This window comes from Salminus brasiliensis, chromosome 15, assembly GCF_030463535.1.
Source record: "Salminus brasiliensis chromosome 15, fSalBra1.hap2, whole genome shotgun sequence".
NCBI classification, from domain to species: Eukaryota; Metazoa; Chordata; class Actinopteri; order Characiformes; family Bryconidae; genus Salminus; species Salminus brasiliensis.
In genome coordinates, this window is record NC_132892.1 from 6,417,727 (window position 1) to 6,436,109 (window position 18,383).

At 38.9% G+C, this 18,383-nt stretch overlaps 1 pseudogene; it reads left to right on the plus strand.

Moving 5' to 3' along the window:
• The first annotated feature begins 9,599 nt into the window (after positions 1–9,599).
• On the plus strand, positions 9,600–17,332 carry LOC140536262 (protein disulfide-isomerase A2-like; annotated as a pseudogene).
• The last annotated feature ends 1,051 nt before the right edge of the window (positions 17,333–18,383 follow it).

Sequence of the window (18,383 nt, forward strand, 5' to 3'; positions counted from 1 at the left end):
GCTCTTAAAGAGCGTACTCCAGTGAACACCATAAACGAATCAAGAATTATCGTAACAACGAAGCCAACCATACAGCTTGGCGTGGCAAGTACAATTCCCGGCACGGAAGAGTCTGCTTCAGCTCCCTATATACCCCAGCTCCCAGGTGAAACAAATCAGAACACAAATTAACCGTGAATGAACAACACATGGACTGAACAGAAAACATGGCATCATACACAAACAGCTGTCAACATAAAAGTCCTTCGTGACTGACATGAACAAGAGGAACAGAAAGTCTGTGAGCAGGGAAATCAACTTAAATTACTAATTACTATTTAATTAAAAAAACTTACAAGAATAAACGTAAACGTCTGGAGTTTGTTAAGCAGTACTGGGACTTCAACTGAGACCATGTGCTTTGGTCAGATAAGACCAAGATGGAGCTTTTTGGTACGAAACATCCTAAGTGGATCTGGCATAACACAAAAGGTGAGTTTGCGGAAAAGCACCTCATGTCCACTTTGAAGTATGGGGCAAGATGGTAATGATGGTTCCCCGGGAACCTTGTTAGGGTGCATGGCGTCATGAACTAAATTAAAATCTGCTGGCCTCTGCCCGAAAGCTAAGGATGGTTTGTCACTGGGTTTTTCAGCAATATACTATATGTAGACTATACATATATGACCAAATCTAAGCTCCTCCCATCGCTGTCTCAATATTCAGACGTCAACCTATAAATCATACAGGCAATTGGCTGTTATTCCTCACAAAAGGTTTTTATTCAAACTCAACATTTTTACTAGATCAAAAGCACCTTTGGCTTATTGGCTTCAGGACAAAGCCAATTAAATCAACCTTTCTGTGAAACTTTTATGATGTGCAGGAAAAAACAAACTATAAAAAATAAAACTTCACAAACATAGGTTAGCCTATTTGTCCATATTTTTTTCTTAATAAAAAAGGAAAAAGGGGTGTAACCCCTGTAATAAGCCCATTTGAGAATGAAGAGTAAATAAAAAAAAAATTTTGTCTTCTGTTGCATTTATTATTACTCCCTTATTTATAGGAAAGGTGTGTTTTGAGATGTAATCAGTGTGTGTGTGTGTGTGTGTGTGTGTGCATGTGTGTGGGAGGGAGGGAGAGGTAAGGAGGGATAAATTACATGAGTGAGATCTTGGTGCATTTGCTGTCCTGCTACTCATCATACCTAAACGCTATCAACTGATAACACGGGCTCCAAATAATTACAAATACTGTACGTGCTAACAAGCGCTAGTGTTAGCAGTTAGCAATCGTAAACATGCGCTGTAGAGACTCTGAGTCCACTTGGAGAAGAGCAGTTTACGTGAGGATGCTTTCGGTTCATGTGCTACAGCATTGACGAAGTACTAGTATGGTAGTCATGGTCCGTTTATACAGTGAATACACTGCACTTCATTATCCGACCTAAGCAGCGTAAATCGTCCCACACCCGCACCCCGGTATCTTCATTTTCCGTCATTGACATAGAGAGCAAAAATAAACGTGCCAGCTTAAATCTTTGAAATGCGTCTCAGTTATAACAGTAAAACAATGTTGACTGGAGCTGCGCAGAAACCTCTACAAGCCGAGAGTGATGCGATAGCTGAGACATTTAAAATAGATGGACGTTGGTGACATTATTTAAACGAAGCCTCGAGGCAAACAATTTGCCTCAACATTTTTTGTAATTGAATTATTCCAGTTACTCTAATAATCGTTTCAGCCCTAGTCAGCAATGTCCAAAAATCCAGTCACCCTTTCTTTAATTGTTGCAGCATGAAAGTAGCGTATGATACAGCAACAGGCTCACATTCCCACATCCTTATATTGGGAATGTTAAATATCCTCATATCTGACTTATAAAAGCATCAGCAGGAAAGGAGGCAGTGATGACTGAGTTTGGACTGAATGAAAACTCCTGGATTCTGAACTGCTCTGATAACAGTTACACTGATCTCCCTCCTCCTCCCTCCAGCTGTAGGAGAGTAGGAGTGTATGTGGACTGTCCAGCCGACACTCTGTCTACAGTGTGCCCTCTAACACACTCGCACACTGTCTACACCACATTCACTCAACCCCACTATGCTGGGTTTAGGGTGGTTCCTCAGTGTGTGTGTGTTGTTTTGTATAACACTATTCTTCTAAGATTTTAATGCTATTGAGCTAAAAGTGTACTGTACTGTTACTGTGCTGCATATCAGAGACTGTTGGAGTAAATTTATATGTGGGAACTTTTCTTGATCTTGAATCCTCAGTAAATCCTACTGAAAATCTCAGCTTGTTCAAATGATTCTGATTAAATCAATTTATTTGCAAAACAACACCCTAGCAACCACTTAGCAACAAAACAGCCACCCCATAGGAACAGCCTAGAAATTGCCTGGGACTTGGGGGCACTGAAGCTGCTCCAGCATTCTGCGTTTCCTTTAGGAAAAGCACTTTTCTAGAGTTTAGTATTATTTCTTCAGTCTTTAGAGTCAGTCGACTTCCTTAAATGGAGAATATTTGATGATTATACTGGAACTAACTTTGTATTTTAAGGCTTAATGATTTGATGAGCCTTCAGCAGTGTAGGTGTTCCTGTGATCCTGTAGACAGTAAAAGACCCAGATCTGAGAGATTCCACAACCTTAATGTTGGTAAAACATGGCTGGTTAATATGAATAATTCCTAGATTAGTAATATACTGTATTACTAATGTAATGAACCCTTTCACCAAAGACCTGGATCATTTGTAGCTTAGTGAGATGCCTCTCAGAAACTGTCTACAAGTTGTACTTTAATAAAATATGCTTTATTAATAATTAATTGATCATGTGACTCACTTGTTTGACATACTGTTCTAAAGTCCCCTTTAGTTTATTAAGATACATCTCACAACACTACAACAACCATCATTTTCTAAAAAGTATTTTTTTTTCTAGCCACCAGTCATCTGATCTCACTGCCCGACCTGCTTCTGATGATCTGCTACTGTGCAGAGTTTAGTTCCAGCCCTGATCTAACAGACTCTACAACACCCAGCTGATCAAGGTCTTTAGGAGCATCTGGACACTGGAGACAGGTGTGATGAAACTAAACCCTGCTGGGTGGTAGATCTTTAGGAGGAGAGTTGAGCAGCACTCCTGTGATGTAAATGATCACGCTTCATGGTTTACGCAGTTTAGACATTGTTCAGTTGGTCAGTAACATTTGATTTGCTTAGAAAAACATTCAAATTAGGATAAAAAACTAAATAATATTCATAAAATAAATATTAAACACCAGACATATGCACTGAATGCACAGAGGCTAAAGGAACAATGCTTTAGGGTGTCTGGCAATGTAGAAAGATTCAGATGGAATGAGGTTCGAGTGACTTGTGAGAAGATATGCTATCTATTTCCAGAAAATCATAATTTTAATAAAAACGAAAAGATCTAATAGCACTGTTTTGGGGGAAAATCGCACCGTCCAAATATTATTATGACTGGATAAGACAGACTGGATTAACCCTCAAAGACCTGGTTGAAACATATGGATTACAACTGGTTCTAAAGTTAGCGATTTCTTCACTCATTGGTTTATTTATTTTTATTATTTTTATTGTTTTTTTCTTCTTTATCTATTATATAATTATTATATTTGTTATTATATTATATAATTATTATATTTGTTAATATAATAATTACTAGCTTACAAATCCAACCCTGCTTATTGAATCAAACATGACCGTCACCTGGTGAAGCTGCTTTAGAACATAATTTAGTTGTAGAACAAAGGCAGGAAGCCTTCTACCCACTTCCACAGCCAGAACTAGAATTTCCTCAGCAAATTGTTCAACCTGTACACTTGACCCAATTCCCTCTAAATTGCTAAAATAAATACTTCCCATTATAATCAGACCTCTTTTAACAATTGTAAATTCATCCCTTAGCCTAGGGCATGTACCCAAAACCCTTAAATTAGCAGTCATAAAACCTTTAGTCAAGAAACCAAATCTTGACCCCAGTGTATTGTCTTATTACAAACCCATCTCCAACTTAACATTCATATCCAAGATATTAGAAAAAGCTGTGGCCCAACAACTCTGCTTATACCTGAGTAAAGATGACATGTATGAGAAATTCCAATCTGGATTCAGACCCAGTCACAGCACAGAGACAGCTCTAGTGAAGATTACAAATGATCTCCTTCTTGCCTCTGATCAAGGTTATGTTTCTTTATTAGCCCTACTAGACCTAAGTGCAGCCTTTGATACAATAGATCATACTATATTACTGGAAAGATCAGAGAAAATGGTTGGAATCACAGGAACAGCCCTATCGTGGTTCAAATCATATCTAACGGGACACTATCAGTTCGTAAAGATAAAAGATTTATCTTCAAATTACACAGAAGTAAGATATGGTTACCGGTTATAAGCAGACATGGCGTTAATTTCCATTTTTATGCAGATGACACACAGCCAAACCTGACGATAAATTTAGATTACAGAAAATGGAGGACATAAAACTCTGGATGTCACATAACTTCCTTCTCCTTAACAGTGACAAAACCGAGGTTCTCCTTTTAGGTCCAAAAGCGAAGTGAAAAAAAAAAAAAAAAACATCTTGGTGTCACATTTGACTCAGATTTATCATTTGAGCAACATATAGCCAATATTAGTAGGACAGCCTTCATGCATCTTAGGAACATCGCCAAACTAAGAAACTCCTTATCTCTTCAGGACGCAGAAAAGCTAGTACACGCTTTTATTACCTGGAGGCTAGATTACTGTAATGCACGTTTGTCAGGTTGTTCCAGCAGGAACCTCAGCTGGTGCAAAATGCTGCAGCCAGTGTCCTTACTAAAACTAGAAAATTTGACCATATCAGTCCAGTTCTATCAGCACTTTATTGGCTCCCAGTTAAATTCTGTATTGAATACAAAATTCTTCTATTAACATACAAAGCCCTACATGGTACCTGTGGGATCTTATTACATATTACGAGCCATCAAGATTACTTATATCTCAGGGTGCTGGCTTCTTAATAGTTCCCAAAATTCAGAAAACCACAGCAGGGTGAAGAGCCTTTTCTTATAAAGCCCCCCAACTCTGGAACCTTCCAGATAATGTACAGGACTCAGACACAGTCTCAATCTTTAAATCTAAGCTCTGTTTAAATCTGTTTAGTTTAGCTTTTGGTAAGAAATGTTTCCTCTTAGATAAAGGTTGCAGGTCCAGGGGTTTGCAGACCCAGGGAATTGTAGTACACTGAGATGCTGGAGCTGTTGTCTCGCTGCTTATACGCGATCACTCAGGTTTGTTGACGGTGGAGCAGATGGATGCTAGTGTTTTCAGGGTGCTCCCGTGTCTGTGTTACCTTCTGGCTCTCTCCTTTTAATTAGGCTGTTATAGTCAGAGTTGTCAGACACACTGATACTGCTCAACATTCTCTGCCCTCCATAAAATCCTCTCAGTACTAACTCTCTCTCTTTACCTTCTCAGAGTAAGTGGCCACCCAGCCCGACCTGCTGGAAGATTGCTCGCTGAGGTCCCCTCTACCTGCGTCAGACCAGCTGCCACCTACCAGTCCGACCAGCAGGCCCCCCACCCACCACAACCCATAGCAGACCAGCGGCACGCCCGCCTACCACTGCTACCTGTTTAATGACCATGTTAAAAATTAAATGGACTCCTAACTATCTACCACTATTAATATCACCATCTGTTGTATCTGGTAATTTTTATCAATAATGTTTAAATAGTTCTGACCAGAGGAAGATGGGTCTCCCTTGTAAGTCTTGGTTCCTCCCAAGGTTTCTTCCTCCAGCTCTGAGGAAGTTTTTCCTTGCCACTGTCGCTGTTGGCTTGCTCACTGGGGGTCTTTGATCCTTCATGTCTTATGTTATTTCTTCTTTCTTCTTTGTCTCTGTCTTTTATTAATTACTAATTACGTAAAGCTGCTTTGTGACAACAACAGTTGTAAAAACTGTGTTGTTGGTGTGGCACAACAGATAATACCACTGCCTTCCAGTGAGCTATTGCACCATGTGGGAGACTGGGGTTCGATTCCCGGTCTAGGTGACTATGCGGTGCTACACCAATAATGTAGCACTTAGTCCTTGGGTAAGACTCCTAACACTACATTGGCCCACCCCTGTAATACGAGTAACCTTGTAAGTCGCTCTGGATAAGAGCGTCAGCTAAATGCCGTAAATGTAAAAAGCGCTATACAAATAAATCTGACTTGACCTCCGGAGCACTGACTGTTTGTTATCAGAAAGAGAAATACAACACAATGTTGTTTTAAGGGAAGAAAATCTCAAAAATAAAAGTGAAAAAGAGAATGAAAATGTCCCACTGGGGAAAAGAAGGCCGATAGCTTCTCTGATAGAATGGTCAAATGAGCACAGATTCAAGAGTCAAAATGGTCTCTTTGCCAAAAAAAGACCAAACACGGAGAACGGTACATCTTTTTTCGTAAGTACACATTTTTAAGGTTTTGTAATCTGATAAATGTGACGCTTTCCGGGGGATAGCTCTACACGCTGAGTCGATTCCGAATAGCAAGCGTGTCATGAAAAATTCATTCAAACACGAAATACGAGATATACGGTTCACAACTCGAGTCTGTGAGGAAGGGTGGAACGATAAGCCTGAAGGTCAGTTCAGACTTTAAACAATTGCGAATTGCACTACACGGACCATGAGTATACCTACAGAGTTCAGCTAGACCTGCATCCTGTGTCAGGAAAGCGTGTGTGACAATGAAGAGGACTAATGGGTCTACTTTTTTGTTCCAACCAAAAATTTGACTCTTTTGGAATCCAAACGTCTAGATAACAACCTGCCACATTTATCCTGTGATCAGCTTCCATAGTTTTTTGTGTATGTAAGATTTTATCTTTTTATGTTTGACCAAACAAATCAGAGTAAATCCTTCTAGTTTCCCCCTAGTATGAACGTTAATATTATAATATTGTTTTTTTATTCAATCTTATTGAGGTTTTTAGCAGTTATTAAACTATAAGAAAACAGCTGTTGCTTAGCTGAGGGGAGCTCCAAAACAATTTCAGATATACCAAGTATGATAAGAATTGGTTCTGGCTCCAGTTATACCTTTAACATATCGGATAAGGTGGCAAAAAATGTTAATTCAAAATATTATAAATCTTAGGACATGGTGCATTATTATAAGAGAGGTCTCCGTCTGTGGTATCATCAGGCAAATATTATTTAACATAATCTTTAATCTGTAAATATCTGAAGTATGGAAATCTTGTTTGTCGTGCTATTGGTATCATAACCAAAAACACCTGAATGAGCGACTGAGCTCAAGGGAAGACATCTTTGCTCACAGGCGTGCTTAAAGAATCTCTGCATATAAGGGGAAAGTAATTACATTTTTGTATTCATTGCAAAGCCCATTCTGGTTATCCCAATTGTCCTGATCTAATGTAGGTAGTGCACAGTTCACAAAAAGATTGTCTAGTGAATTTGGATCTGCATTTGTTTTAGAAGCATATACATTTTGATTTAATGCTTCTGATTTAACTGTATGACTTGTCCACTCAAAGTCTGCTTTAAGATGTTGCCTTGCTAAAGGCTTTTTTGTTACTCATTTCTTACTAATTTAGGATACCTTTGTAATTGATACCTTTTTAATCAATTGTAGGATTAGCCGCATTTTTCTTTCTCCCCTTTTTTATTTTCTAATTTGATTGAAATACAATGCAATATCCACAAGTTTTATATACTATCAACGCCTGATAGAATATAAAACATCCTCTTACATAATACTTAAATGCATCCCAGATAAACACAACTGATATGTCAAGTCTGTCATTAGTCTCACAGAAAATTTGGATTTCAAGCTGCAAGTAGGTACAAAAAGCAGAATCCACAAGCAGTTGGGGATTAAGCCGCCAGATATTCTGTGGTTTATAAACCTCTCCCAGTTTCAAGGAAAGAGTAACTGCACTATGTTGATACACATATCCACAAACGAATGGCATGAGTTTGGCATCTAACAGAAAATAATCAATTTGTGTATACATTGTGAACCTGGGAGTGAAAAGAGTACTCTTGACCAGCCAGATTGAGGATCCTCCATGCATAATACATATTAGAATTACTGATAAATGTCTTTAAAATAGCACTTATCACAATAGCACAATTGGCAGAGGTATTTTTACAGTTGGTGATTTATCTAGGTACTGGTCCAGAATGCAAAGAATTTATGTCACTCTCAAATATTAAATTAGAATTAGAAATATTAGGAATCTTGACTGTGACCTTCCTAAAAGATGTGAGGAAAGTCATAATTTGGCCCATATACATTCAGCAAAGTTATAGGTATAGATTGCAGTTCTCCAGTGATGATTATATATCTACCTTCTTTATCTGCAATAGTAGAGTGGTGTTAAATTATACTCCTTTATAAATTAAAATTGCCACACCTCTGGCTTTGGCTGAGAAAGAAAAATGATATTGTTGCCCAACCCAATTACACCGGAGCCTACTATGGGAATTCCGTTTAAGATGGGTTTTATGCAGCAGTATTATATCGTAAGAGAGAGGTTTCAGGTGTGTTAAGACTTTCTTACTCTTAACTGGTTCAATAAGCCCTCGAACGTTCCAACAAGTAAATGTCAAAGTACTTCCTAGTAGAGTTCCCAGTATCATCCTGCATAGAGACCGTATAGACAGGTCATCATTCAGTCAGTTTGAATGGGACATCTTTAACAATTTGCAGCATTCATATTACCCTGCCCCCCACATGTGCAAAACCCAGTGTGACAAAAGCTGTCTAGCTGATACCACAAGCAGTACAGCGTGACTCACATGGATGGAGATCCAAACCAACAAAGAAAAACAAACATCCATCCACTATCAGCTGGATTTACACTTACTAACCATTTACAGCCCCACTATATAAACAAACTGGGTTAACACCAAGCTAACCTAGCAGAACCAGATTCAGCAGCTCAACAGATAACATCACAACCTGCCAGTGAGCTACCACACCATGTGGAATACTGGGGTTCGATTCACCGTCTGGGTGACTATGCTGCACTACACCTATAAGAGTCCTTGGGCAAGACTCCTAACACTTCATTGGCCCACCACCTAAATGTAAATGTAAAACAGAAATGATCCACCCTATTATCAGATCAAAAAAAAAATATTGTCTCAACAATGAAGGTGATAGATAAATTAGTGCTTATACAAGTTTCGACACTTTGTTATTTACACACAATTATTAGGCAGCAGCAATAAACATTAAAGCGCTCATCGCGTAGTAATATAAAGTTTGCAACATGCAATTCCAAGCGTTACCTGAGCCTTCCATGACCGGCAGGAAGAAAGACAATACTCATTGGAGGCTACCTGACTGTTACGGTTCTTTTTTGGTTGTGAAATGTTCATATGCGAAGTTTAGCGCCTCAGTGAGATCAGTGAAGACTTTCTCAGTGCCCTTGTATGTAACTCGCAGCTTGGCTGGGTAAAGCAAGCCAAACTCCCGGTTTGTCGCTCAGCAGTTGGTGGAAAGTCTCAAAAACTCTGGATGATCTGATTGTTGAAGTGTAGATTCCTCTTAGACATGACCTTGCACATACACATGGTCGTAATGGACCCGAAAAATGAGTTCATCCTCGGGCTGAACATGCAGGGCTTGTTAAGCTCGGTCAAGAAGTGGCGAGCAACTCAGCTACAAAGTCCCTCATATTTTGTTCATGATCCAGCTGTCTTGTACTCCTGTAGATTTTGTCTCTTTGAGCGACCTTCCAGGTCAAGGCATTTCCCAGAAAGTCTGCTACTTCGGCAGCCAAACTTGACTTAAGTCTGAAGGGTAGGAATAGTGTTGGAATTTGCAGCTGCTCTATGTGTTCTAATGCTATGTTCATCTGTTGCTGCACGGTGTTTTGGCAATTCTGTGTTTAAGTGTGTAAATAAAAAGATCAGAATCAAACCAGGACTACAGAAAAAGTACACACACACACACACACACACACTTAGTCATCATCTGGTCATCAGTGGGGAGGATATTAGGTGATAAATGATCTTTTCCTTTATTATGTCTGTTATACTGCCTGTGTACTATTTTGCTCTAATTTTTTGTTCAGTTATCTATTTAAGTTAAAAGACATTTTGCATTTACTGAAGACCCCCACGGTATATCAAATTCCTAATTATAAATCAGTCAGAGCCCTGAGTACTTTGGCTGATGCAAACGTTCGACTTCTGCTGTCACGCACCATTCAGTGAATTCAGTGTTAATGGTGTTGGGCAAGGGGTTTCGGAACCGAACATTCAGTCTGGCGTTACCGGACTGGACCAGCGACAGCGACTACTGGATCAGTAGCCTCCACCGTCTCATATATTATGACGGTTAAAAACGGGTCGGAACGGCGTCAAATGGTTTGACACACCATCCACCGGCAGATTATGGTGAAACTTAAACGGTTTGCGCGAGTAAGATGCGCTAAAGGCTTAGTTATGAACGAATTCCAAAGATATACATGTAGAGACTTTACTTGAGGGGATGCTGAGCACAGCCGGAGTTTGGTTCAGAGGACATCAAAACAAATTCGTTTTATTATGCATCAAGTTTTCCGTCAGTTTATCGTTTAGAGTGTGAGCTTTGAAAGGCAGGCTGTTGTTTTTATAGGGTTAGAAACGCGTCGTCCAGTTTGCTACAGAAAATGACGTAATTTGCGATGTTCCGAACCGCCGTCTTCAGGTGTGGTCTGACCAAACAGAAACCCCGTTAGTCCTGACTCCGCTTGAGTAACATAATATTCTAAACGTTTTGACTATTCTTTGTTATGTTCAGTTCCACGGGTCTAGTCAAAGTCTCTAACGTAAAACCGAATCTCAGGTATTTTTTTTAATACTTAAAGGACTCAAAACCCGAAACAAAACCAAATTTCCACTTCCTTATTTTGACCTTCCACTAGGGATTTTCTAATTCGTATAACAGGTGGAGGGATAACGAAGGAGAAGAAGGAATAAAGATGAAATGTTTTGAAGGTACAGTTCGCTGCTGGCACTGTTCGGTAGCGTGATGTATAATCACTTTTCTCGTCGTAGTTTTTTAATGATTAGGGTGAGGGAGAAAGGCCGTATACCATCTTTTCATGGATCCACGAAACACATTTCTGATCCCAGCCTTTCCACCTGACTTTTATTTGAATGCCGGATTTATTTCATTTTCCCTATATTTTTTAATCCGATAAGTCCTGTTTACCGGTACTAAGATGTTCTGCATTTTTTCTTCATTAAAATAACCTTTTATCAATTCCCCATCCACGTCCCTAAGTTTATACACGGGTGGGCTCGTTTTAATACTTTTTATACCACGAGCCTTTGTTCACTTTATATCTGGGTAGCTGGACCATTTCCTACCGCTGAATGCTGAATGCATCTCACTCAGAAGGCATTTTTTTACTCCATTTTTTACTTGGGTGGTAATACCCAAACCAACCACATAGAGTACCACAGCAAACAAACACTCACCAACATGCTAGCGACCACCCAAGACACCACTGCAACCACTAAGCAGCTTAATAACACATAACTACTAAGCAACCACTTAACAACACCATTTTAACATTGTAGCATTCACCTGGGATACCATAGACACTGCCTAGGAGACATGTATTAACACCCTAGCAACTACTAAGCAATTCCATAGCAACAACCAAGCAACTAAGCATTTAAACATGTTTTTTTTTGTTTGTTTGTTTGTTTTTAGCAGTTTAGAATGCCTTCTAGTATGTTTTTTGTATGTTGGTCAAGCTACCAAAAGTTTTTTTTTAGAAGTTTTCTTATAAAAATATAATATCAGTATCAGAAACACTAGATAATCAGGGTTTCAGTATCAGTATTGGTGCCAGAAAAGAAAAGGATTACCATCCTTGTAAGATATTGTGCTTTATGGAGGTCTGGAACGACAGTCTTGTTTCTTATATTGATTGGTTGTTTTTGTGAACATAGGTGCTGTTCATTACGATAGACATCAACGAAGAGGTTTCCCATGTGATGAAGTATTTTGGTATCTCTGCGAGTGACACTCCAGTTCTCCGACTTATCAACACTGACACGGTGAAGAAGTACGTCATGGAGGAAGAAACCATCAACACGGACACACTGAGGACTTTCTGCCAGGGTGTGCTGGATGGCAAAATAAAGGTTATCAGAAGGGCTGATCAATATATTGTTTGTAATCATTCATGTGATATTTAGCTTTTGCAGTACTGATACTGCAGAAAGCTGAACACAGTAATAAGTTTCTATTATTGTGTGCTTTGGTCACTGACCAACCTCAGATGTTCCAGATGAGATTCTCGGGGTGGTTTGATACAAAGACAAATACACTGCAAAACAGTGAATAAGCAGCAAAGAATCACATTAAGTTAACTTCTGTCTGTTCCAGGAAAGTAGGGCTGTGTCCCAATAATTTACTACTTTACTCATTTTTACCTGATCTCATGTGGATCCACTTATTAGTCAGCTCTTAGTGATGCCTTGGGCAACAGATCAGATCAGGCAAGGAAGGCAGGCAGAAAGGAATTTCTTAGGGGGTTATCATATTTCCATGTCTGTGTGTTTCTCATACTGTATTGTTTTTTATTACTGTAAGCAAATTTAGTACTAATCTGACAACCAGTAAGTTCATGAATGAGTCTTAATTTGGTTCTTGATCCTCAACTGTCTTTACACAGCCTCATATGATGAGCCAAGAGATTACTGAAGACTGGGATAAGAATCCCGTCAAAGTCCTGGTGGGAAAGAACTTCGAACAAGTCGCCTTTGACGAGACCAAGAACGTCTTTGTGGAATTCTGTAAGCAGAATATTCTGATCATTTCAGTCAAAACTAAAACTACATAGGCGGGTCACTGATCTTTGCTATTATCCCTATTATTTTGACATTTTCCAGATGCTCCTTGGTGTGGTCACTGTGAAGAGCTGGCCCCTGTGTGGGAGAAGCTGGCAGAGAAATATAAGACATCATTGCCAACGTGGATTCCACAGCAAATGAAGTGGAGGGGGTGACAGTGCAGGGTTTCCCCACCCTGAAGTTCTTTCCAGCAGGGACTGAAAGAAAGGTCAGCGATTTTTTTTCTTATCTGACCTCATCAATGCTTTTCATCATACTTTAGTATACTGCTTTTGGGGGATCATGGCATCCTGCATGGGTAATATATGACATGGGATGTTCTATAATGGGTACAAATAACTCAGATTTTCTCAGGATAATTATCTCAAGTTAATTCATTTGGGAAACAAATTCCAATGTTTTTCTGGGATTTTTTTTTCAGCTTTGCCCAGGTAATTTTCCAGGCAGGAGTTTTGGGGATAATTGTCCCAAGTTATACAACCCCTGGTAAAACACATGAAATCACCACACTTAACACATATTCAGATCTTTTTTACTTCCTGACAAACAAGAAAATCTCAGATATTATAAAACAAGTTTCATTTGTTTCATTCTGGCTTACTTTAAAAAAAAATTATTAAAATATTGTTTGCATTTTGTTTTTCAAGTAGAAGAAGATAAAATTGAATCAATGGAAAGGACTATAAAACTGCTTCAGAAAGGAAATACTACTTCTAATACTAAAATAGAAAAAAGGCACAACAAAACGAAAGGAAATCAGATGTGTGAACACTGACGTCTCTGTCTGTGACAGGACTGTAGGAAATTAGCTGAATGAGATGGGATTAACATATAGGAAACCACTAACCCCTAAACACTATAAAACAAGGTTACACTGGGCTAAAGAGAAGCAGACTGTTGACTGGATGAGAGCAATCTTTAGTGATGAATCGTGACTTTGCATTGGCCATAGAGATGATTTCAGGTGAAGAAGCAGGGATGTGACAGTTATTACCGCAACAGTCAATGCACAGGTGTTCATATGGAGTAAATGGAGTACTGGTGCCATCTGCAGGACAGCGCTTACATTCTCCCCGTGTATCTACAGAGAATTTTCTACAATTTATTTCTTAAGATAATAAGCTAATTATTCAGAGACATATACTAAAACTATACTAAACCCTAGTGTATTTCCCACATGTTCTTTCAATTACCCCATACATCTATCATCATTATCTACAAATGAATATTATATAAAATTAATTTAAACTTAGCTTCCAGCACCTGCTGTTTATGAACAATTCAGGAGTACGTAGAGTGAGTGTGAATCCTGCAGCTGTGTCATGCTGGCTAGGCGAGACAAGGGAACACTCGCAGGGACAGAGCAATGCAAGGAAACAGTCTTTAATGACCAAACAAACAAACAAACACCAAAAACGAGGCAGCAAAGTACAGGGTCCAATAAACAGAAACAGAAAACAAACAGGTGACAACAGAAATGGGGCTTAACCTGGAAGACCACCTGAGGCTGGAAAGTAGTCCGGGAGCAAAGCGAGAGGGGACAAATCAAACGGGGGGAGGAAGGCTGGAACTCAAAGGAACCAAAGAAACCAGCACACAAAAGCCTCCCCCCAAAACCGCGCTCGTCAGGCGCCGATGAACTTACTCGACTAGGGAGCAAGAGAACCAGACACTAAACCTCCCTGGCGACCAACCGGTGACCCAGACAGTGAACTGCTGAACCTGAAACCGCTCCGATAGAGCATAAACTACTGAACTCGTAGACCTCCCTAGAAGTCTCCTGAACGTGAAGCCAACCTCACAGCTTGGCATCGCAAGAGTAATTCTCTGCGCCGAGGGATCTGCGTTTGCTCCCTTTGTACCCCAGCACTCAGGTGAAACCAATCAGACATAAACAGAAAACATGGCGTCTTACTGCGACCACTGTCAACATAAAATTCCTTGGTAGTGGAACGACGGGTGGTGAAACAGAAAGTACCTGAACATAGAAATCAACCCAACATCAACTTAAAAGACCCCAGGAGCCTGTGGACCGCGGCGCCACTGGGCTGACAAGCTGTAACAGACAGAGGGGTTAGTTGTTAGTTTCTTAAAACTGTAAACGGTAACAAACACTAGCAATTCAGTAAAAGTGCTCCATATTAGCTTTAGAACCTGGATTTGTAAGAATATCTGCAGCTAAATCAATATGATCAGTCAAAAGAGGATGTGTGCAAAATTCCACATTTATTTTTCACATCAAAGTGGAACAGCAATTATCAGCATTAATCACTTAATTAAGTTTATTTAAAATTATATATATGGGCTCACGCTGTTTACTTTGGGACGCTTAGTTCTAACACTGTGTTGAAAGTACCTCAAGCATGTGTGCTTGCTTTGAGTTCTTTACATGCTTCCGAATTATACACACGACTCAGTACGCAAACACACTTCACTTCAGGGTTCATCCTGAAAAATATCTGTCCTATCTTTTTACATTCTCACAGTGAGGTCTTCTGTGAATTCTGACTATATTTAGACATTTTCTCAAGATTCACACCATAGTAAGTAACTTTAAGCACAGATCCATTAGAACATCTTCTAAATAATTTGTATTTTTATCAAACAATTGTATCATTGTTCATTTGCTCTTCTACTTTCCTGGGGGGCTTTTTTTATTAATAATTTTACTCTGATACAGTAAATGTTACAATGAGCCCCTCCCACTGTTACAGTAAACCCAGTTCACTACTACTGAACTACTACAGTCTCTGTAGACTGCATCAATCCCACTGTGGATATACAGTATCAGTCAAAAGTTTGTACACACTTTATTTTTTATTTATTTTTTTCCTACTTTGTAAATGAATACTGAAGTCAACCTGACTATGAAGGAACACATAAGGAATTGTGTAGTAGTAAAATATAATAAAATACTATACTAAAATACATTTAGGTGGGATATTATTTGGGGGTGCTGTTAACTTGCGGTTTCTGAGGCTGGTAACTCTTATGAACATATCCGGTGCAACAGAGGTAGCTCTTGGTCTTCCTTTCCTGGGCTGGTCCTGATGAGATTCAGTTTTACCATAAGTTTTAGAAAGTTTTCGGATTGACTGACCTTCCTTACTTAAAGTAATATTGTACTGTCATTTGTCTTTACTTCGCTGAGTAGTTTATTATTAATTACTCAAATAGAGTTATTCACTGTATACCAACTCTACCCTATTCACAGCACAATTGATGGTCTCAAACACATTAAAATGGCCAGAAATTCAAATGATTAACTCTTGATCAGACACAGCTGTTAACTGAAAGCCATTCCAGGTGACTACCTCATAAAGCTGACTGAGAAAATGCAAGTGCAAAGCTGAGCAAGAGGTGCCTTCTTTGAAGAATCTAAAATATAGTTTGGGTGACTTTAGTATTAATCTACAATGCATAACATTTTTACATAATGGAAACACAAGGTGTATCCAGACATTTGACTGGTGCTGTATAAAATATATTGTTTGAATGTTTTTGATGAAATAAACTCTAATAAATGTATTTTCAACACTCTGATATCAGGTGGTGTATTACAATGGAAATAGAGATTTGGAAACTTTCTCCAAATTTCTGGATAACGGTGGGGTGTTGCCTGAAGGGGAGAAGGAGAAAGATGACGATGATGATGATGACGATGACGATGATGATGATGATGACGAAGATAAGGATAAAGATGAAGATGAGGACAAGGATCAAAAAGACAGTGAAGAAGATGAGGTCTGTAATAGAATATAAAAGTCATACATTCCATGATGCTGACAAGTCTGCCTCTATCTCTGACGTTAAAATGTCCAAACTAAGATGTAATGCTAAAAACAGCATTTTTTTTAATCTCCTTTTAATAATCTCCTGATTGTTCATTTATAGTCTCAAATTAGATCTTTAATAAAATAACAATAATAGCAGCCATAACTGAGCAAATAAGACAAGTTAAACTGTTAATAAATCATTGGAATACCCATGCTAGCATAATTTTAAAACCTCCAGGAGTTGATCCTTGGAGTAGGAAAAGAACTTCTTACAGTTTAAATCTGAAATCTGAATATGCAAAATACAAATTATAATGCACATGAATAGCTTTCTGGAACTACACTGAAATCCACTACACTAAACCCCATAAAACATCACTTTAATGCTGACTGAGGCTCATTACCCACTTCTGGTAGCCTTACTCTTCAGGCCTTCTTGGAAATATGTTTTTGAACTGGTTAAATTTGTGTGCTTGTTCACACTGGACGTAGTAAAATAGATCAGTGTGTAAAATCAGTGCTTTCTTTTGTATGAAAGATCGTCTTATACAGGCGTACTCTGTTCTGTTAATTTTCCTCTTGATCACATGTTCTTTCTATTTTTTCTCTTCAGGACTCAAACGAATCGGCGGAAGATTCAGAGAAACCCAGCAATGAATCCAGCAGCAAAGATGAGCTATAAAAAACAAACCAGCTCAGGAAGCAGTTGGATAAATGAAGAATGACTGACACTGAACTGAATATTTGAACACAGGTTCACACAGTGTGAATCGATTGACTCGGCACTGAACCATTTAAATGTCAGTCTATAGGGCAGAGCCATATAATTGACCATGGTCAGAATTGTCTTTATGTTTAAAACAAACATCTCCCAGTTCTTTCTACAGACCTCAATTCAAGTGAAGTCAAAACATCTACCAGGTCTGTCCTGAGGTGTGAAGAAAGACCTGAGATGTTATGATGTAAAGCAGGACAGACAGGGGAGTATTATGGTATATCCATACATTGGTCTCATTATCGTCTTAATATCTTTGAAGTGTTTATATAAAGCATTTCTAAACCCTGTTCAAACAGTTTTAACTGAATAAACTCTGGTTAATAATTCTGGTGATGACTTTTCACTTTTTGATAGCACACATACATTACAAGTTACATCATTTCTTCATCCAGTGTTTTCATAAAAATAAATTACTGAACCTAGTGGTAAAAAAATTACTCAATTCCTGTTACACACAGAAGAATAAGTACTACCCAACTGTGAAGCAAGGGGGTGGTAGCATTATGTTGCGGGGATGTTATTTTTCTTACGTGGAGTCACCGCCAGTCTATGGGTGTGTGTAATATTCTTTGGTGCCATCATGTCAGTTAATCCATTTTAGTTTCATTGGTTCACAGCAAAGAAAGGCTTCTTCTGCATTACTCTCCCATACAGCCTCTCCTTCTGCAAAGTGAGCTGAATAGCTGATCGATGCACAGTGACATCATCTGCAGCAAGATGATGCTGTAGGTCTTTGGAGCTGGTCTGTGGGTTGACTATGACTGTTCTCATCATCCTTCACCTCTGCCTATCTGAGATTTTTCTTAGCCTGCCACTTCGGGTCTTAACTAGAACTGTGCCTGTGGTCTTCCATTTCCTCACTATGTTCCTCCCAGTGGAAACTGACCGCTGAAATCTCTGAGAGAGCTTTTTATATCCTTCCCCTAAACCATGATGTTGAACAGTCTTTGATTTC